The sequence below is a fragment of the Ursus arctos genome, unplaced genomic scaffold (assembly GCF_023065955.2).
Source record: "Ursus arctos isolate Adak ecotype North America unplaced genomic scaffold, UrsArc2.0 scaffold_19, whole genome shotgun sequence".
NCBI lineage: Eukaryota > Metazoa > Chordata > Mammalia > Carnivora > Ursidae > Ursus > Ursus arctos.
The window spans coordinates 19,255,365-19,278,348 of NW_026622863.1; positions in this window are offsets into that span (position 1 = coordinate 19,255,365).

Below are 22,984 nucleotides of genomic sequence, written 5' to 3' on the forward strand. Positions count from 1 at the left end.
AAATGTATATAAAATAGGGCCATAAAAGGAGAAAAGAGTTGGAACACAGTACGCTGACAATTATTTTAGAAATAAAATGTTAATATGTGTAATAGAGGCTTATATATTCTATGTAGGATGAGGTGACTCTTACCCTGCTATTTTGGGTGCAGTGACATTTGACGTGTAAGATATTAGAAGGTACATGATTAAACTCTTCAAAATAAGAAAGGTCAGTATATAGACATTATCTGAGATTTCTTTCATTAATTTTACTGCTTACAAATTCAAGTGGGATTGCAGAATAAAGCCAATTTTAGAGACATGCCATTTGACCCAAGCCCCTCAAAAATGATAATATTTAACCTCTATCTCCAATCTATATTAAAGTACTTTGCCCTTGAATTAGCCAGTAAATGGTTTTCACTCTCTTCTCGATTTTGTGCATTTTTGTAGGCATATACTAACTGCCTATGGAAAAGAATACATTGAAGACTAGCCGTTGGACGATAATTTAGTGAATGATAAGCTGACTTATAAATTAATATTTACTTTCAAATAAAATATGTAATTTTATCCATAATGATAGGTATTCTGTAATTCATTTATTCAGTTCTTTTAAAGATCATGTTGGCTCTCAGAAACAAAAAAAAATCAAGTTGGCTCTCTTCTACTGTGTAACAAATTACTATAAACTATAAGCATCTTAAAACACCATAAATTTATTACTTCATAGTTTCCATAGGTCAGAAGTCCAGGCATGGTATACCTGGATTCTCTGCTCATGGTTTCAAAAGATCATAATCAAAGTTATGCTACAACACAGCTCATATGAGACTCAGTGTCCTACTTCAAGCTCATTTGTTGGCAGAATTAAGTTTCTCCTGGTTATAATACTGAGGTACCATTATCTTGTTAGTTTTTAAACAGGGACAAATCAAGACTTTTTGGTTAGGAAAAGGCCTAAACTGATAACTCATTTCTTTGGAGCTGAGATTAACAAATAAATCATGGGATTATTTTTCTGTCAGGTTAGAGAATTTTAATTCCTTAGAGAGAGAAATAATTAGAAACATATAGCTTCTCAGGTGAAACAGGTGATGGACATTAAGGAATGCACGTGTGATGAGCCCTGGGTGATGTATGGAATTGTTGAATTACTATATTGTACACCTGAAACTAATATAACACTGTATGTTAAGTATATTGGGAATTTTAAAAAGGCACATTAAAAAAAAGGGGGGGGGGCAAATCTCAATTTCTAAGGCTGCCCACAGCTCCTTACCAAAAAGCCTCTACAGGCAGTTCACAGCAACACAGCTTTCTTCCAAGCCAGAGTAATTATCTACCTGTAAGGTCTTCAACTAGGACTAGCTGGAGGAAACTTGTGCTTTCAAAGGGCTCACCTGTTAGGTCAGCCTCACCCAACATAATCTTTTTACTTTAAGGTCACAAAAGCCCTGCCCAGCAGTACCTAGATCAGAATTTGATTGAATAGCCGAGATAACATACATATACCCTTGGGGCCTGGGTCTTGGGAGATAGTTTAGAATTTACATAACTCAAAAAATACAAATGAAGGCTTTTTATATAGCAAAGAAGCATGGTATCTTGAATAATCAAAAACTATGTGTGGGCCTAGGCTCAGACCACCTTAGGTTAACATTCGGGCTCTTGGGGAAAACTCTTTACCTCTCTAAAAGTAAAATTTCATATCCTTTATAGGTAGGATGCCTATACATGTTGGTTTACCCAGGAAAGTTCTACCTTACTTCTGTTTTTCTGGAGATATTAACAGTCTTCCCTTTTATTCTAAAATGCGGCCATGTTTGGATAATAAACCATGTGGTATACTTATATGGTTATTGAGAGGACATAATATGAAAATATGTGTAAAATCCTTAGAATTTTGCCTAATAGAAGGCACTCAAGAACTATTAATATAGATGCTCTTTTTCATCAGTCTGGACTTGTGTAAATGCCATTGTACAAAGGATTTATGTGTATAAATGCTATGACATGTTCAATGATAAATGCAAAAAGAAAAATATAAAGTAAGAACCTAAGACTTAGGTTCATGAGTTGTTATACTTAAGAATTTCAGAAAATTAGGAAACCAAAATCAAAAGCCAAAGTTATAAGTAAATTTGTGTTGGAAATACAAAATTGATGTGATCAAATTTTGGGGGTGGTGGTGGAGGAAGAAGCTATGTATGAGTTCTTAGAAGAAAGAATTGAAATGATTTTAAAGAGATAAATATAATTCTCATCAGTGAAAAAGAAAAGGGAGGACAGGCTAGTTCTAAAACAAACAAACAAACAAACAAATAAATGCCAGAGAATGGATTAGAAATTCTATGTGGTTAGAACACAGAAAGATGTTAGGGTCCTGTGACAGACGGAGCCAACAAAGTGAAGTTCATTCCAAATAGTAAAGGATTTTGACAGCTGGTCACGGAGTTTATATGTTTTTAATAGGTAATTGACACAATGATAGTGTGTCAAATGATTGTAAAGGGCAAGGATTGAGAGAGGGAACAGGGTCAGGATAAAACTCCAACAAGCTGAACAAAAATAATGGAATCTTGAGTTAAAGATAGTTGTGGCTTAAAGAAGGAGGAAAGCACATAAATGCGAGAAATGGAAGAAAGCACACACACACACACACACACACACACACACACACACACATCAAAGCAGTATATGATGAGTGGAAATATCAATCACTTATAGGATGCATGAAGGGATATATTAAAAAAAAGTAGAGAAAGGTGTCAAAGTTAGGTAGTACAAATATCAAGATTTTAGTCATCAAATTTACAAAAATAATTTCTCACTTAAGGATACTATAGCCAGGTATGTAAATTATTACTGGAGTAAAGGGGCCAAAAAAGGTGGAAGAAAGCTGAGTATGTTTTGCACTTGATTAAACCAAAGAGTTAGTGCAACTAAAAGCATAGCAAAAATCTGACCAGGTAGAGATAAAGGTGGCCTTTGAAATGAGCATATTTCTTATATCTGATTGTTGTGTTTATGTCAACAGAGCTCCTGTTTTATGGCATAAGTACTATAATTATAAAAATTAAAGCAAATATGTAATATACTAATTAGAGATATGACCACATCTTGTCTAGTTAGTTCCTTCTTGGGAAAAGTTTTGCGGAGAAGTTTGGAAAAAAAAAAAAAAAAAAGCATGGCACATGGAGCCTTGAAAGAAAGACTATGACCCAGAAACCTCGAAGTTAATATACATATATATGTGAGTGTGTGTGTACATATATATGTACTGTTTAAATATATCTGTGTGTTTATGTATATATGGTTTATATATATATATATATATATATATATATATATATATATATACACACACACACATACACATGCATATACATACATATAATGTATGTGTGTGTGTGTATTTTTCCTAGTGTCCCATCAGTTCAACTAACTAATAATCAAGACGATGGAGGAGCTAGATGACAGGGAAAAGCCCAAGACAATATCTGTGTGGATGTTAACCTCTACTTGCTACAACCTAGAAGTCTGTCACTTGGATTACTTTTTTCTTACTTTAGCCCTAGATGTTTGGGCCCACTGAACAGTTGAACAGAGTCATCACTCTGTATATTTTCAATTGTGTTAAGTATTCTCTCTGTTTAGCTTACTATTTTTCACCCCATTACTTCCAGTGATCTAGAGAGAGTATAGGTTTCAGCAACATCCTTGACTGCTTTTTTTATACTCCTAGGAAGTGTAATGGTCTCCCTCTGCATCTGGTAACTGATACCATTAATTAGACCTGACAAATTAATGATAGGCTATATTAACCACATTTGTCTAAGCATTACACAGATATCTCCTGCTTCCAGTGGGAATCATTTAGACTAAAGGAAAATATTTAAAATCCTGGATTCACCAGTAAAGTCAGGTTTCCTAATCACAGAAGTATCTCAAATAGTTTTTAACAAAGAGATAGGCTAAAATTCATTGCATGCATTTTATAACCAAAAGCAGCAGACCAGCTGGTTTGAAATCTCATCCTAATGGTTAAAAACCATCAATAGTTCCCCACTATTTCTTAGCCAGAGAAGGCACTGCACATTCTGCCTTTCCTAACCTATATCTATTTGCTTTTACACAAATATTCCAGTCTAGTTGAATTATTTGCTTATCCATGTCTTGAAGGGTAATATCCATTTGAAATTGATTTTACCCAGACAAGTTAGGTTTGGCTGTACCTGGTTTTTTCATCCTTACTTTGTAACATGAGAATGGGCAAAGCAAGGAATATACAACTCCAGTCTTATATTGTTCCAATGTCAAGAAATAGGCAGTTATCTGGGTAGAAAAGCTCCAAAGCACTGATCCTTCATTCAAACTACCTCTTAGGAACTATGCCAAAGCCTGGGTATCTAGGTCACAGAGCAAGGGATAATCCCAGCATGCAGAGACCCCCAATTCTCTTTTCAGACATTAGGTCATTTAGGGAGTGGAGATGGAAAAACTAGGGGGGGGAAGCACAGCCTCAGGCTCTGGAGAATTTTGCCTCAAGAAGAGAGAAGTCAACGTAGAACTAGATTATATAGAAAGCATAGTTACTTAGCTAAAACCACATCAGAATCTGTTATTTTCCAATTTGCCCTAGGTCAGAGCTAGAGCAACATGTCTTATAATCTAGTACTAAGTACCTTACGTGACTTCATGGCTAAGCCGTGGCGGACTCATGCATCAGTGAATGATCATATTAGTTTATTTCTATAGGTAGCCTGTATACAGAACTCCCTAAGAACAACAGAGCTGAGTCTAGCGATGGTCCCAAGCATTTAACCATAGCATTCAAAATACCCCTCTAAATTCATCAGTTGCATTGGAGGGAGGCAGGAGGAACAAAAACAAGTTATATCAAACAATACAAGTTGAGTGATTAAAGGGAGTTCTTTTCAGTGGTGCTCATGGACCACTGGTAAAATTCTAAAAGAAGTTGCAATTCAAAATTTTCAGTATCTCAATCTAATTTAAGTCATGATCCAGAAAGTATGAGTAGGTTTATGTGTATTCACTAAAAGGAAACACACAAAATACCTTTTCTCTTCTGTAAAATGGGGACATTAATACTGATATAATGGAATTAAGATGATTATTAACTAGGAGGTAGGGAAGGGGCAGTGGATAATGATATTGATGCTGTATCTCAGCTCCCAGCCCATGCTGCATTCACTTGTAACTGTGGTAGTGTGTTTTCCATGTGCTGGCAGCTTCCTAACTGAAGTGCCTGCATCCTTCTACTTCTCTGCCCAAGAATTTTCCCCAACACCCCTGGGCTATGCTAAACTAAAGCAGTTCTCTATTTTGAAATGTGTGAAATTAACACCCAGGGGGCAATCCTCTGCCATTAGAAAATAGGAGTTGGTATATATATATATATATATATATATATAGCCCAGTCTCCAGTCCTCTGAGTCTATAGTTCTGAGCATGCTCCACACCATTTCTCAACACGTCCTCAATGTCTTTGAGCTTCAGTACCCCCAGCAGTAACTAACATACCTTGTATTACTTTTCTTTTGTCTTTTCTTTCTTTCTTTTTCTCTTTCTTTCTTTTTCTTTCTTTCTTTCTTTCTTTCTTTCTTTCTTTCTTTCTTTCTTTCTTTCTTTCTTTCTTTTTCTTTCTTTCTTTCCTTCCTTCCTTCCTTCCTTCCTTCCTTCCTTCCTTCCTTCCTTCCTTCCTTCCCTCTCTCCTTCCTTCCTTCTCTCCTTCCTTCCTTCTCTCCTTCCTTCTTCTCTCCTTCCTTCCTTCCTTCCTTCCTTCCTTCCTTCCTTCCTTCCTTCCTTCCTTCCTTCCTCATTTTCTTCACTCCCTTGCTTGTAATTCCTGATTGCTCCCAACTGAAGTACCTGCACTCAAGGCCTTACTGCAGTGTCTCCTTTTAGGAAAACGCTAACTAAAATGGGACATTCCCCCACCCCCAGTTTTATTCCTTTACTTCATAATAGTGTTGTACCTATTCAAAGATTTAATTTATACTTTATCATTGATTCACTTGTTTATATCCCCTGTAAAAAATGGAATCCCTTTAAATACAAGAAGAATTTATTTGCCCTTCTAATATCATTGCAACCAGTAAAAGATTGTCGAATGAATAAAAAATGTGGAGATGGAAACACATGGATTGCTCTATGCCTTAGTGAGTATTTCTGTGACAATGTAGCAATAATTCAGCTGACAATAGCAGATGGTAATTTCCTTATCTTCTGAGGACATAAACCCTGACTCACGATAGGCCTGATTTCAAGGAGCTGAGCTGTCCTCTCTACTAAAAAGTAAGCTAAAGTAGACAATACTAGATCATTACAATAGTACAAACATTTGGCAATCGCAGATAGGTTCAAGCAAGTATATTTAGAAGAGAGCAGCTTAGAGTAAGAATCTCAGGGGCATTTGGGAAAGTTTAGGGAAATGACATAAGGTGACTTTGAGTGCCAATTTTTCTACTCTAGGAACTAACCCTCTATTTGGAGGCACTTCCTTCCAACTGAAATAGTTGTTCAACAAGTTGGAACTGACAATAGACAAAATGTTTTACTGCCATGTGTCAGGCAGCTTGATGCATTTCATGTCTGAATAAATCCAAAATGAAATTTTAGCTCAAGGAGATGGTATAGCAAGTGGTTCTTCACAGAGCAAGGAGTAAGGAATATGTCTCCCATGGAGAAACTCATGGTGACAATGTGTCTGATTTATATTTTAACTGCCAGAATAAAATCAAATATCCCTAAATTCAGGCATGCTAATGAACTAGAAGCAGAATTAGCTTTTTCTCTGCCTATTGAATCGTCTAATGTTAGCTGAGAGAAGCAAACAGAGCATCGAAGATCCAAACATTACCCCAAGGTGTTATAAGCACTATAACTTGCAGATTAATATTGAATTGCCTTTTAAAAGGACCTTCTGAAATGATACTGAATCTTCAGCAACATGGTTTCCTCACAAAGACATGTTACAAAGATTTGTTAAAATCTTCTACTGAATTTCATTAAATTGGGTCATACTATAAAGTAAATCTGACTTTTAAGCCATGTTTTTAAAATTGGCTTGGACAAACATTAATTTCTTATTTACCATAGAATTCATTTATTTATTTATTTTTTAACTCCCTTCCCCTTTAAAAAAAAGATGTTTACTATATTTTATTAAAGGAAGTTATTTTTACTTTTATTGTCAATATAAATATTATTGCTAGCTAATGCTTTTATTTCGCAAAACAAGTTTGCTTTACTAAAACGAGTCATACGATTTCATCTTAAAAAACAAACACAATACATTAGTACATTTATGTGGTCTAGTTGTGGGGAAAATACACACTCTTGAAATTGTTACAACAGCTCATATGTTCTCTTTGCAAAAATTCTATTTACCTGAGAATTTTGATGTTATTGTTCTAGTAGATTTGTTGTTGAGAAAGGGAAAGGTATGTTTTGAATATATCATTCACTTATTCCATAATGTTAACTCTATAAGTATTGAATGTATGTTTACTCAGGAGGTTCCCCAAAATCAGATTATTGGTATTTTTCTCCAAAAAGACTTGCCTGAATTATGAAGGTTTATGGAAGTGACAGAGGAAGATGAAAGAGCAGGTGTCTTTCCACTGACATACCCACATGTAAGCTGGGTCCTGGGGAGTATTAAGCAACGGGAGTGTCCTTGGATATCCAACTGTGATAGAGCTGAGGGTGTGATAGAGGAGAGAAACAAAGGTAATGCATATTTTAATAATACAATTATGTTTTTTTAACTCAGATCATAAAGTTTTACTTTGAAATTCATGTATAGCTACTTAAGAATTCCCTAGTGACTCAAAAGAAGAATGGTAGTCTAGAATTATTATGTATGAGTGTGTGCACATGTGTACTATGTCAAGCACTATACTAGACATTAGGGTACAAGAGTGATATATGTTCCTTGACCTCTTGGTGTTTATATCATAATGCCCATATAATAATAAGTGAGGTGTGATGTGACAAAAACAGAAAAATATATAAATATGCATAAAAATTCAGATAATGCTAAGCACTATAATGAAAATCTAGCACTGTAAGTTTTAGAAAGACTGGAATTTGGGAGGCTGGCAAGTGGGGCAAGAATGTATCTGTAGGCTATCCAGATATACAAGTAGTCTTTTATTTATATATATACTAAATAAACATTATATATATTTAAAATGTACAACATGATGATTTGATATACTGATTGAAATGATTACTGAAATCAAATTAATTAGCATATCATTTCACACAGTTTTGTTTTGTTTTTTGTTTTTTTTTTTTTTTTTTGTGGTGAGGGCAAATGAAATCTACTCCATTATTTCCATTATTCAATGCAGTATTATCCATTTCCATTCTTCAATACAGTATTATCAACTATATTCATCATGACTGTACGTTAGATCTCTAGACATTCATACCATGTAAGTGCCCCTTTGTACCCTTGACCAGTCCCACCACATCCACCCCAAACCTCCTGGTAAGCATTGTTCCACTCTGCTTTTTTGAGTTCAACCTTTTTTTTTAATTCCACATAAAAGGGAGATCATACAGTATTTGTCTTTCTGTGTCTGCCTTATGTTGCTTAGCAAAATGTCCACCAGATGCACCCATGTTGTTAAAAATGGCAAGATTTCCTTCTTTCTCATGGCTGAACAATATTCCATTCTCTGTTGATGGATGCTTGATTCATTCCATATTTTGGCTGTTGTAAATAATGTTGCAATAAACATGGAAATGCATATATTTCTCTGAGATACTGCTATTAATCTACTTTTCATATATAACCAGAAGTGGGTTTGCTGGATCATATGGTAGCTCTATTTTCAATTTCTTGAGAAACCTCCATACCTCCATGTTGTCCATAATGGTTGTACCAATTTACATTATCACCAATGGCATATAAAGGTTCCCTTTTTTCCACATCCTCACCAACCCTTTTTAATTTTGTCTTTTTGATAATAGCCATTATAACAGCTGTGAGGTGATATCACATTGTGGTTTTGATTTGCATTTCCCTGACAATTAGTGAAGTATTCCTTATCAGATATATGGTTTACAAATCATTTCTCCCATTTCTTAGGCTCCCTCTTCACTCTATTGAGTCTCCTTTGCTGTGCATAAGTTTTTTAGTTTGCTGCAATCCCATTTTTTCTATGTTTACTTTTGTTGTCTATACTTTTAGCTCATATCCAAGAAATCATTGCCCCTACGAATGTCAAGGTTTCCTATGTTTTTCTTCTAATAGCTTTATGGTCTTACATTTTTTACAGTCTTAGATATAGATCTAATATATTTTGAGTTTACTTTTGTAGATCAAGTAAGATAATGGGCCTAATTTCATCATTTTGCATGTAGAAAATAGTTTTGCAATCAAACCAGTTGTCCCATTGTAGATTATATATACATAATACCTACATCTATCTATCTATCATCTATCTATCTATCTATCTATCTATCTATCCATCATCTATCTAGTTAGTTGCAGATATGCACATAATTGTACATGATTGTTATGTAATACTGATGTTATATAATACTGATTCATTGAAACTTTTAAAATTAGAAAAGCACTTCTGATTCTCTAGTAACATTTTTGTCTTATTCATTTTGTCTTATATTAGAATAGGCACTCATAATTTCTTACTGTTGCCAACAGCATGATATGAATTTTTCTTTCATTTTACTTTCTACTTGTGTCTTTGAATCAAATGGATGTTTCCAGTAGACAGCATGTAGTGGAATCTGGTTTACTTGTTTTAATCAAGTTGAGGAACACTTTGATGGATACTTTATTCCATTAATATTTGAGGTAATTATTGATATAGTTTTTTATAGAGCTTTTAAATTACTTTTTTTATTTATATTTCTGTTTCTCCTCAACTGTTGTTCCTTGTTGTAGCTGACATTTGGTGTCATGTTCTTACACTGATATTTCTTTTATCCCATCCATCAATTTAGTGTGATTATTGAGAAATATATTATAATTGTATGTGTGATATAGACCCCAGAATATTGTTTTATAAATATTATTTTATATAATTGATGTTTACATCAGTTAAGAGAAAAAGGAGAAAAAATATTCATAGAAATGCTCTTTTACAATTACATAATCTTCTTTACCAGTGCATGGTTTTGTTTTGTTTCTTTTCTCCTGTGGATTTAAATTACCATCTGGGTACATTTGTCTTCATCTGATAGAACTTTCTTTGATAATCTTGTAAACTGAGTCTGATAGCAATGCCTTCTCTCAGTTTTTCTTTACTATGAACTGTGTTTTCATTTGCATTCCAAAGGATAGTTTTGCTGGGTATAAGAGTCTTAGTTGTGGTTTTTTTCTCATTCCTTATACTATTTTGAATATGTCATATCACTGCTTCCTGGTCTCTCTTTTGTTTGCTGGAAAGCAACCTCTTAATTTTATCAGACTCCTATTGCACGCAATGAATTGATATTATCTTGCTGATTTTAAGGTTTTCTCTTTGTCTTACTGTTGTTTGGAAAGCATAATTTCTATCAATTTATATTTAAGTTTGCAAATCAATTCTTCTGTCAGTTAATATCCATTTTTGAAACTTCTTTACGGAATGTCCATTGCAGGTGATGTAAATGTACATTTTATTACAGAAATCTCTGCCTGCCATTTCTTGAATAGAACCTTATCATATGAATAAAGGTTAGGTGAAGAAGGAGCCCCTGACATCTTGGCTGCACTTATCTGAAATTTAGCCTTTAAAATATAAAGCCGGGAGGGATAAGACATTCTGGTGGACTCTTCTTTCCAGGAGCTGGGTGAGGAAAGCTCACCTTTTAGAAACATCACCTGCAGATGAGCTTCTAAAATCTTGAGTTGGGAAGAAGGTGAGTAAGGCAGTGGGTCATGGCTCAACTTTCACCAAGTCATACTATTCTCATTTAGATTTAGCAGATTTTCCTAAATAAAGGTTTCTTCATTTGCTATAATGCTAGCTCAAAGTTTATATATTTTATATGTTTATTTTTAATAATTTTCACTAGTTTCAGTTGATTCCCAGACGGTCAGATTCATGGAGTTTCTTACATAGACATCCTAGAAGTCGTCTCAAAATAGTTATCTTTCCTTATTCATATTTGATGTCTGCTTATGTTTAATTTTTTATTTTTTAAATTTTTAAAAAAAAATTTTATGTATTTACTTGACAGAGAAAGAGAGATCGAAACTGGGGGAGTGTCAGAGGGAAAGGGAGAAGCAGTCTACTTGCTGAGCAGGGAGCCAGACATGGGGCTTGATCCCAGGACCCTACAATCATGACCTGAGCCAAAGGCAGACACCTAACCAACTAAGCCATCCAGGCACCCTTCTGCTTATGTTTCTATAGCCCAGTACTCATTAGATTTTTAAGAAATTCATTTGTAAATAAATAAATAAACAAACAAATAAAATTTTAAGTGAATAAGGCTGAAGGATTCCAATATGTTGGCAAAAATTAAATATTTTTGAAGTTGACTGGCCTCACAGACAAGATTATAGATATACTGTATTTATATAAATATAGATACATAAATTATAGATGTGTAGACTATAGATACATAAATGCCAAGTTGCTTTCTATTTCTTTTGAAAATGAATAAAGGATATGTTAAGTTTCAGTTGTAAACACTCCCTATAACTCAGAATCCAACTGTATCAAGAGAGTAGATTTGATTGCCATGGAAACAAAATATCTCTCCCCTTTACATTTTGCTCAACCAATAAGAATCTTTCAATATAGATTACTCTGTACCTTCTAGAGAACTCTGGGTCATTATCAATGCCAAATGGAAAAGCACAAAGTAGAATGAACAACCCTCTTCTCAAATATCATGTTAAACAAAATTTTGTAAAGAATCATTAAACAGTATTTCAAGAAAAAAAATTATCTGTGTTTTCTCAATGGAGAGTCTATCTACTTGTTAGGTGTCTGATTTTATATTAGTCTAATACTCACAAAGCCTGATAATGGAGGTCCACAAATAATAAACAATACAGCTAATAAATTAGGAAGTCTGAGTTCTAAGTAAGGGATCTCTGTAGTTAAAATATATTACTTTTTCCAGAATAACTGCATATCCCTTCAATGGTAGCAATTACATGAACCCATAGTATCTTAAAAAATATATGTTAGTCCTTATATTCTGCTTCTGTTACCAAAACATAAAAACAGGCTTTTTCAACCATGAGACTAAAACATCCTGAGGCTCAGTAAACAGTATTTAGTAAAACCCTTAGCTTTCTGCATTAGTTTTTTTTTTTTTTTGTTATGTATTTTTCATTTTCATTTTTTCTGAAATCTGGCATTTTGGATGGCCAAAAAGGATAATTCTGTTTCTTTAGACATTTAAAAACAAAACAACTCAAATGCATTTTTATTATTGGTCCTGCTATTGTAATGAAATAAATATGTTTAAAAATAATACAGAGTAGCTGAAAATTGGCTTGGTACCAGATGTGCCTTACAAATCTTAGATCTCCTTCTCTTAAGGCAAAGACTTCAGATAATTACATTTTTGCAACACCATAAAAAATGCCTTTATTATATTTTGCATTAATTTAGTCTTGGCTTGTTTGTCTTTTCTCATACCTGCAGAGGAAAACTTACCTATGAACTACGTTGGTGGGGATGAAATGGGTCAATAAAAATGTGAGATGTCTTCTTGTATTATAATTATTTCGTAGTTACTACTACAGGATTCATTTAAGCCAGTCAGTTTCTCAGGGTTTGTGAAATCCTAAGATGTGGCAACAATGTTTATCAAATGATCATTTCTAAAATAATGATTAACTGTCAGTAAGCAATTGGGTTTCCTACTTGCTTTTAATGCAAAATAATCACATGCCTTTTGAGGAAAGCACAAACAAAACAATATCCCAGATATATGCAGATATATGTTTTTCTCCCCCATTAGTCTCCATTAGTAAAAGAGGGAGAGTTCTGTTTTTGAAGACATATTAGCATGAAAAATTCTCCCAACTTTTCCATAGTCCACTGAAATTCATTTCTAAATTCATAATAATGGTCAGTTAATAGAGTTTTATTGTGAAATTGTGAAATGTGAGATTAAGTCACAAAAACAGTACATAATTTGTAGTTTTGAAGTCACAAAATCTGAGCTACGTAAACTTTGTAAGTAGCAAATACAATCTGTACTGAATACATTTTGTACATCACAGTTATAATTCCTATTGTTAATACTTCATAAATCCCACATACTTTTCATGTTACCCAATTAGCTTGATGCAAACATCATGTCCAAAGAAAGATTTTTATGATGTGAGATTTCCAAGCAACTCCTACAAGCAATTGAAAGAGTCTTTTTCCTTTTGTTTTCCTGAAAAAAGAAGACTGGATAGTAATGGTAACTCACCTAGAACATCACAAAGAATTTATTTTTTTTAAGGTTTTGTTTTTGTTTTTGTTTTTGTTTTTGTTTTGTCAGAGGGCGAGTGAGCACAAGCATGGGGAGTGGCACGTAGAGGGAGAAACGGTCTACTCGCTGAGCAGGGAGCCTGACTCAGGATTTGATCCCAGTACCCTGGGATCATGACCTGAGCAGAAGACAGATGCTTAAGCAACTGAGCCACCCGGGCATCCCAGAACATCACAAAGAATTTGATGAAAGAATGACATATTTCATGTGTGCGTGCCTCCCAAAAAAGGGGCATATACTCTGTGTGTACAGAAGAAGAAGGTAATCTGACAGATAGTAAGCCATTATAACAGACAGAATGGAAAAGTTATCTAAGTGGTTGAGGATGCTGTTTAAATACGTTGGATGATAGGGTTTGAACACTGAGAACTAATTGGCTAATCCATCCTTTGCCACTGTGCCCCGCAATTTTTAAAGTGCATTTTTCAATGCATTTTTCTCCAACCACTAATCCTGGGGCAGAAGTCACACATCCTGCAAATACAGACTTAAACGAATTTATTCTAACTTTGTGTCCTCTTCTCTCCTTTCCTTAAGAATTTAATTTTTTTTCTCCTACCTCTTTCCTGATTTTCTGCAAAATTTCCATTCAGGGCTTCTCTTTCTTACTTTATTTTCTCTGTTAGAAACATTAAAATTTGTTAAAGAGCACTGTTTCCCTCTATAAAGCCTGGATCCAAAGATTCTTTACATAAACTAATTATGTATTTCCAGTGAAGTTCACATTTTCTATCATCAGGAATTATAAATAATTTCAAACGTCATAGTTACGTTTAAGTAAACAGAAAAGAAAGAATATCAGTGTTATTTAGTGTCTCTAACAAGCATTTTAAACTAATCAAATTATTTCATTTGTGTAACAACTGTGAAAAATAGATATTACACTTATTTTAGGAGAAGGTAATGCCAAGGCTCAGCAAGAATAAATAATTTGGCCTAATTTGCAAGTCTGCTTTGACTTCCAATAACACTCGCTGAAGCTTACCACATGACACCAACTCTGGTGGCTAGCAAGCTGGAGGTTGAAATCATCTGTAATCTCGCTCAGTTGTATGACTGGTTGTTTATTCTGTCTATCCCTTATGTCTCCTTAGAATTTAACTGGGTCTTTCAATGACAATACTAACATAATTTCTGATATGGCCTAGGATTCCTTACAACAGCTTGAGTACAAGGTCAGAGCAAGTGGAAAGAGAAAGAGATAAGAAAAGGGAGAGAACCACGAGAAAGATATTGTACCTTGTATGACCTAGCCATGAATACAGTACAATGTCACTTCTGCTAGTGTTTATTAAGGTCATAACAGAAGAGAAGAAATTATTTTTTTTAAAGATTTTATTTATTTATTTGACAGAGATAGAGACAGCCAGCGAGAGAGGGAACACAAGCAGGGGGAGTGGGAGAGGAAGAAGCAGGCTCATAGCGGAGGAGCCTGATGTGGGGCTCGATCCCAAAACGCCGGGATCACGCCCTGAGCCGAAGGCAGACGCTTAACCGCTGTGCCACCCAGGTGCCCCAGAAGAGAAGAAATTAATCCTCCATTTGGCCAGATACTGGAAGACCATGTGGTACTGAAACATAGCTGTGGCATTTTAGCGAACAATATTCTACTACAAGTTTATCCATGGTCCAAAGACTATCTCCAAGTATTCCGGATCATTTATTTCTTTTTTCCTTTCAACCTGTTGATATAAATCTTAGAGACTAAATAGAGTCTAAAAGCCTTCTGGAAGTAAATCAGGTTTCATTAAGTACAATGATTAGGTCTTTGGGAGTTGCCTTAACAATTCTCACTGACCTTGAAATTAACCAGGACAGTACCAACCACATTGAGTTTCCAACTCAACCTTTTAAGATAACTGGATTTGCACCAAATACGCGAGGTGGGGTTAAGGAAAAAAAAAAAACAAAAAAAAAAAAAACAAAAAAAAAAACAGGATATTTCCTCCCCTACAATATGTTATGATTGCAGTGTAGTAAATAAAATACTTGATGTATTAAAATACTTGATGTTTAACCACAACTACAGTTAAATTTCTGTAATTGCGCATTGCAGAACATCCATAGAAAGTGTTCATTTGGGGTGCCTGGGCGGCTCAGCTCATTACGTGTCTGCCTTTGGTCAGGTCATGATCCTGGGGTCCTAGGATCAAGCCCCACATCAGGCTCTCTGCTCAGCAGGGAGTCTGTTTCTCCCCCCCACCGCCCCACCCCCTCCCCTTGCTCATGCTCTTTCTTTCTCAAAATAAGTAAATAAAATCTTTAAAAAAAAAGAAAGTATTCATTTAGCATATAAACAAAACATTTCTCTCTAAAGGGATGATACATATATTCATATTATATGTATAGTTTTATTATTACTAAAATATATATCTATATATATAGATATATATTTTATATATATCTATATATAATTTTATTATTGACTATGTTCTTTCTCATTTTCTCTAAGACGGACTCTGAAAAGACTATGGTCATATAATCCCTTTTGTTTTAACTATAGGTGTTTCCCAAAATAATCGGCATGCATTAATTAGAAAAAATATGTAGTACTAGGGCTGAAATAATTAAGAATGAAATGAGAAAAAAAAAAAAGCCAACAAAACCAACGCTCACATTATGAAGCTTATGAAGCTATGGTAAGCCTTACTGAAGATATCTATTCATCTCTTGCAATTAATATAACACATTTATAAACTTCTAATATTTGATCCTCAGAATGTTTGTGGTGCTTGCAATTCCTTTGAATGTCCTCTTTTTCTTCACTTTCTCGTACTCTAATACTGACCATCCTTCTTGATTCACCTCAAAGAGCTCCCTTAAGAGTTTCTATCTCATGGAAATGTATATACTTGAGACATCCGCTCCTTGAAGATGAAATACATATACTTTCCTCCTGCTAAACTAAACCCTAGAATATTATATATGATCACAAACATGCAGACATCCCAAAAGTTGGAGAGAAAAAAGGCTAACTAGGGAACTGAGGGCCCTGGGAGTGTCACACGGGTGAGTTCCTCGGGCTTCCTTTTTGCCATATGTAATCCCAGGCTTAGAGCTGAAAAGTCAGCATCCCAGAAACGCTGAGGAACAGAGCTAAAAATCACCAATAAACATCTGCACTATCAAGTCAAAATACCAGAAAAGGGGCAGCCTATCAAGAAAGAAAACTTTTGCCAATAATCAGTGTACTACAGCCAAGCACCAAGCCAAAACCGTGGCCCCACTGTTATCCACACCAGGAAAAACTGAGTTATAAGTCTAGACTTCCATTCTCACCAGGCTGTAATGAAATGTTCTAACACTCAAGCAAGGATGGTATCAGAGAAGGTCAAGTAGGAAGCCACGACTTTCATCCCTGACAGGTGGTAACTTTAACTCCACTCCTCATCATGGTTTTAGAGGAGATGATGTGAGCATCCTAGACTTTCAGTCCCCAGCCACCCAGCAGTAACAAGGCACTCCTCTACAGAATACTCTCTGAAGAGGATGGAAAGATGAACTACAGACTGGGAGAAAATATTTACAAACCATATAACTACCAAGGACTACTCTCTAAAACATATAAAGAACTTTCAAAACTCAATATTAAAAAAATCCAAATAGAAAATGTCCAGGGACGCCTGGGTGGTGCAGTCAGTTAAGTGTCTGACTCTCGGTTTCAGCTCAGGTCATGATCTTGGGGTTGTGGGATCAAACTCTGCATTGGGCTCCATGCTCAACACATGTCTGCTGGTCCGTCTCCCTCTGCTCCTCCTTCTGCTCGCACTCGTGCTCACATTCTCTCTCTCTCTCTCAAATAAGTAAATAAATAAAATCTTAAAGAAAAAAAAAAGAAAAGAAAAGAAAAGAAAGAAAATGCTCAAAAGGCATAAAGGACATTTCACCAAAAGAGGAAAATCCCATGAAGAAAATTCAATGCATTAGCCATTAGGGAAATACAGATTTAAACCACATGAATTATCACTAAACATCTATTAAAAAGGCATGTAATGTGTATGAGTGTGTACACACACACACACACACACACTGATGACAGCAAGTCTTGGTGAGGGTGCAGAGAAATTAATTCATTCATATTTTATGAGAATTGAAAAAGGCACAACCACTCTAGAAAACAGTTTCTTAAGTAATGAAAAATACAACTACTATATGACCCAAGAGCTGTACTATTAGGCACATATTCCAAAAACTTATGTTCACACCAAAATGTGAATATGGATATTTTTAGCAGCCTTATTTGTAAGAGCTCTAAGTTGCAAACAACCTAGATATCCTTCAATGGTTGAACAGTGAAATGAACTGTTATACACCCATTCTGTAGAATACCAGTCAACAGTTAAATGGGTATCAGACTATTGATAATTTCAACAATTCAGATGACTCTCCAGAGAATTATGCTCAGTGAGAAAAATTGATTCTAAAAGGCTACATACCATATTATTTCATTTATATAACATTCTTGAAATTTTTATATTATAGAGATGGAGAAGAATAGATGTCAGGGCTTCAAGAAAGGACAGGGGTTGGGGGAAAATGAGTGGAACTTTAAAAGGGCAATATGAGAGATTCTTGTGGCAATGGAAATGCTCAGAATCTTATATGTACAAATATGTATGTATACATATGATATATCATTTGTGATATTGTATTAGGGTTTTGTAAGAGATCTCATATGGGAAAACTGTGTAAAGAATATATGCGGTATTTCTGTATTACTTCTTATAACTGCATGCCAATCTACAACTATGTCAAAATGAAATATTTAATTAAAATTGTATTCTCTAATATTTTATCTACTCAGTCATATATTAACTCTAAGTTATCAAGCTGAAAGTGTCTTGAAGACAGGAAACATTATTGAGAGCCCTCACCATTTTTTTTTTTCTTTCCTCTTCCTTTGAAAATAACCAAAAGTCTGAAAAGTGGAAAGACCAAAGAGTCTTGAAAACAAAAACAAAAACAGAAACAAAACACCCAGCCTTGGTTTTATGCTGTGTTTTTTAACTAAAGATTAGCATAGACCTTTTGGACCAGTATGAATTATCCTCTGTTTACTTCTTCAGTAACATCTCACTTCTCATTGTCATTCTTTTGGTACTTCAGGCAAATCGACAGTTCTTGATCATGTCAATGTCCTTCCCAAAGTAGGTTTCTTTGGCTTACATTCCATGAATACTGGTCTCTTTCCTAGAATGATCTTTAAGAGATTATATTCAGTGGGATAAATTTAGGTGCATTCTATTTAAGGATATAAATAGTGGGCAATAGAAACATAGACAAGATTGAAAAATAAGTCTTACTAGGGAGACAGGAAAGGTGGGAAGACAAACTTATCAGGAGTGCATTTGAATCAAACCTTAAGGGGCCTGCCACAGTAGGGATCATGATATAATAATTCTTCAACAGATGAGTGTGAGCGATACAAGTTTCTCCTTTTAGATGAGTGGGGAGAGGGGCTGCATTTTAGAAATTTTGTTCATGATTTTCTGAAATTAGAAATATATGAAAGTCTATCAGCTTTAGAAGTCCCCCAAAGAGATTAAAGTGCCAGGGATATAGTAGCTTAAATTGGTACATTTTTTTTAACACAAATATATTTAAAAGTGTCTTTTTTTTTAATGAACTATAATTTCAAAAATGAAGGTCTTCAAGCTTTATAAGACCTTAGCACTTCCTCCATCATCCCCTTCCCGAATTACTATAACATGTGGTTCATGAAAAAGTTTCCCTTCATTGTAGCGTTTATTTCCACATATTTTCTTACTTTAATTACGTTAGGAAAACCCCATGATTAACTTCAGCTTTGCGTCTGCCAGCTTTCCCCAGAACAGGTCTAGGTGGTCTTAGAATTAAGGAGAAGCACTAGGGGGAGCTCTGACAGCATCAGTTCCAGGGGCGTAAATTTTCCTTCATTGAGCAGGCAATCTCACAGGCTCAATGAGGATCTCACAATAACACCTTATGATTTGTGAGAACATTTGAGATAATCTGTTTAAGACCAAAAACAAAAAAACAAAAAACCTGGAAATAGTTGTAATATCCATGTAGTGTCCTGTCTTTATGAGGGTCTTTGAAATCACTGTTGATAAAAGATCTTACCATATACCTGCCTTAGATTCTCCGTCCGAATACCCATATATCTTTTTTGCCATTTTAAATGTGTAGCATAGAATTAAAAATAAATATCTAAAAATATTTGGTGCAACACTGTAAAATTTAATTTGTTTCTCTGATGGAAAAGGGGAACAATATAATGCTCCCTCTTCTCTACTCATTTGTCCTTCTGCTCAATAGTGTTTTTGATTTCGGGTGTTGAAGCCTAATTCTAATTTAACTCTCCTGTGTTGCCCAAAATCTTTAGATTACAATTCCATTGACTTCCCACCTGCCTTTTCTAATCATTGCCAGTAGTTTGATGACAGAAAGAGCCAGTGACCTTCCCTGGAAGAGGTCCCTTGGAAACTTCTCTCCTGAGGTTAGGGGGAGTGACAGGAAAAAGAAATTCACAGCCATATCTACTAATGGCATTTAGCAGCACCATTAAAAAAGGAAACCCCTTGGCACAGCCAACAAAGGTCATCCAGAAAGTACGAGTGCCAGCTTGCAGCAAATACCAGAAGTGCTTCCCATCATAAACCCTATTACTCATTCCTCCTGTGTCTCAGGGGGTCTGTAACTATTCACCAGCAGCCATTCTTGGATCGTGGCCACTAATAGTGCCATTGTTCTAAAGTCAGGAGAGTGACTTCTTTCAGGTACTTAGACCTAAAATGTAAAATAAAATGTACTGACCCTCACTCTGCAAGGAAACAAAACCATTTTCATAACTCTCTCACTTTTGTCACCCAAACTTAGGACATCACTTTAGCTGACTCCAAATTTCAACTTCTTTGTTTGTAGAAGAAGGATAATAATGCCCATATTGCAAGGCCGATGTTGAAAGAATCAGAGATTATTTATGTGATTTTTTTGACACAATTAAGGGATTTTATGAAGATACTAAGATTGTATTTTCTATGATTTCTCATGTCCTCATTGTACTAAACATTTTGGGAAAGTCTTAAGGCATTTATTTGTTATTACTATTAAAGAAGGGTTCTTCTTTTTTTCCTAACATGTGACTATTCTGGGAGGTACAGAGTGCCCGTGAAATGAGGTCATTAAAAAATATCCCCACTTGGAAACCTTCCATTTACAGTAAGTGGTCACAAATTACATTCAGCCCCACATCAAGCTCCCTGTTCAGTGGGGAATCTGGTTGTCCCTCTACCCCTCCCCACACTCATGCGTGTTTTCTCTCCTTCAAATAAATAAAAAGACGTTTTATTAAAACTCTTTAAAATAAACTTTGTTAGATTACAAAACCATTAACTCATATATAATCACTATATTTCTTTAAATTCATTTCTTTGAGGTTATAAGCATTAACTATCTACGTAAAAGCATGAATAATGTGGATTTTCCATTAAGTGGATATTAATTAGTGGGAAAATTTTGGTGGTTGCTTTGAAATCCTCAACAAATATATATTTAGCATCTACTTTTTGCATTATGCGTAGTTATGGGGTTATGAAAGTAAATAAGTCATGCCCTCAGTTTTCAAGATGTTCATAGTTCAAAAGGAAGGGAGGCAAATTGTTTAATAACACAATTACTACAGTGATGTGAAATCAGTATGGTTAAGAATGATCATGGAAGTGTTTGCAGGCAGTTAATATTTCAGAAAAGGGTTAAATGATGGGTGTGATTTGGCCAGATATCCAATTTGTGTGAGGGATTGAGATGGTTTAGATGTGCTATTTGAGCAAAAAATTTATAAAAATTACATAAAATCTCAGTTCCTATTCTTTTCCATTGAGAAATAACAGAGACTTCACATCCAGGGTGGTAATTAAGAAGGCACAAAAGACTAGAATTGGAGGAGGCAGCTATCAGGACAGTCTGAGATCAGGACGCCAGGTGAAAAGAAATATAGGAGAGTCAAGTTACTGACCAGGCTTTGAGAAATCACCCACAGTGGAAAGTACAAAGGTCGATGGTTTTTGTCACTCCCCCCCCCCAAAATCATAATTTTCTTGGTTACCTCAGATCCATAAATGGTCCGTGGCTTGTGGGAAAGTTTATTTTAATGGCTTTTAAATAATATTGTATGGTGAGAACACAGGATAATGTCAACATTGCCTTGATCAAGCTGGCAATACTGAGCAACCTTCTAAATAACTGAAAGGAAGGAACTTCTACCCCATGCCTTAGACCATGTCTATGCACTGACTACGCTGGGAATTATATGTTATTCTCCCCTATTTGTCTAGGATCTCCAAAGGTTAGGATTTTATTTTACTTACTTTGAATTTGGGGACAATTTTGGGTTATAACTAAAATTTTCAGTATCAACACACAAATAGAGTGAAGAGTTCTGAGGCAGGGTGTTCATTCTACAAAGGTAGGGAATATTTTAGCCAAGGCTGATGCAGACACAAAATGTAGACTGTTACTATCAGGAGCAGTGGAAAGAATGATCAGGTAAAATTCGGAATGTCTGACAATGGAAGTACCAGACATGTTCTCAAGGAGCACTGCATTTCAGTAGTGCTCAAGGATCTCAACTAGGGTGTCAGCAAGTACCAGAGGATACACAGTTATCAGAAGGATGGATGCATCAATCTCAGATTGGGAGCAATTATTATGGTTTCTGCTATCACTAACAGCAAAGAAAAAGACCTGGGTTTAGGTATTGTAGGATGTGATTCAAATAGTGGCTTTTCCATATTACGGCTTTTTAGCTGTAAAAGGTTGTTTAATATAACTGAGCCTTAGTTTCCTCAACTGAAAAAAAGAGAGATGTATATTTATTCTTCAAAATAATTAAAACAATTTGTTGGGATTTTGTCTTATATAATGTATGGACCCTTCACATACTCTACTCATTCTTTGAAGCTGAGATGGAGGACTACTAGAAAAATAACCAACATGCAATCCCACCTGTGGCACTTGGACAGGTCTACAGTATAGTTGGATTGAGCTTTAAAATAGTGTTTGGGGTGTGTTAGGCAATCAGTAAGTATTTCATAAAACAAATGAACTGATATAATCACTTTTTAATATTAGAAGGACATGGATGATTCAGATTTGATAGAACACCATTAAAGATAGTGCTATAGAAATGGTTTATCCCATTTCTCCTTTTTTATAGAAAGGAAGTTGGAAAAAAAAAGAAATTAAGCATCTACTCAGGATAGTCAGTTAGAGGCAAGGTTAATAACTAAACCATCATGTTAGTTTTTATTTATTCTCTTCATATAATTTTGTTTTTATTAATTAGGTTAAACTGAATAGACAATCCAAGACATCCTTGGGGCAATATTTATTCTTTATTTGGTTCGAGAGAGTTCAATGACTGTTCTTTCGGACCAATGGTTCTTAAAACGTAATACGCAACACACACACACACACAGAACACACCTCAGAGATGTTTCATTTGTGTGTGTTGTGTTCATGCACACAAGAG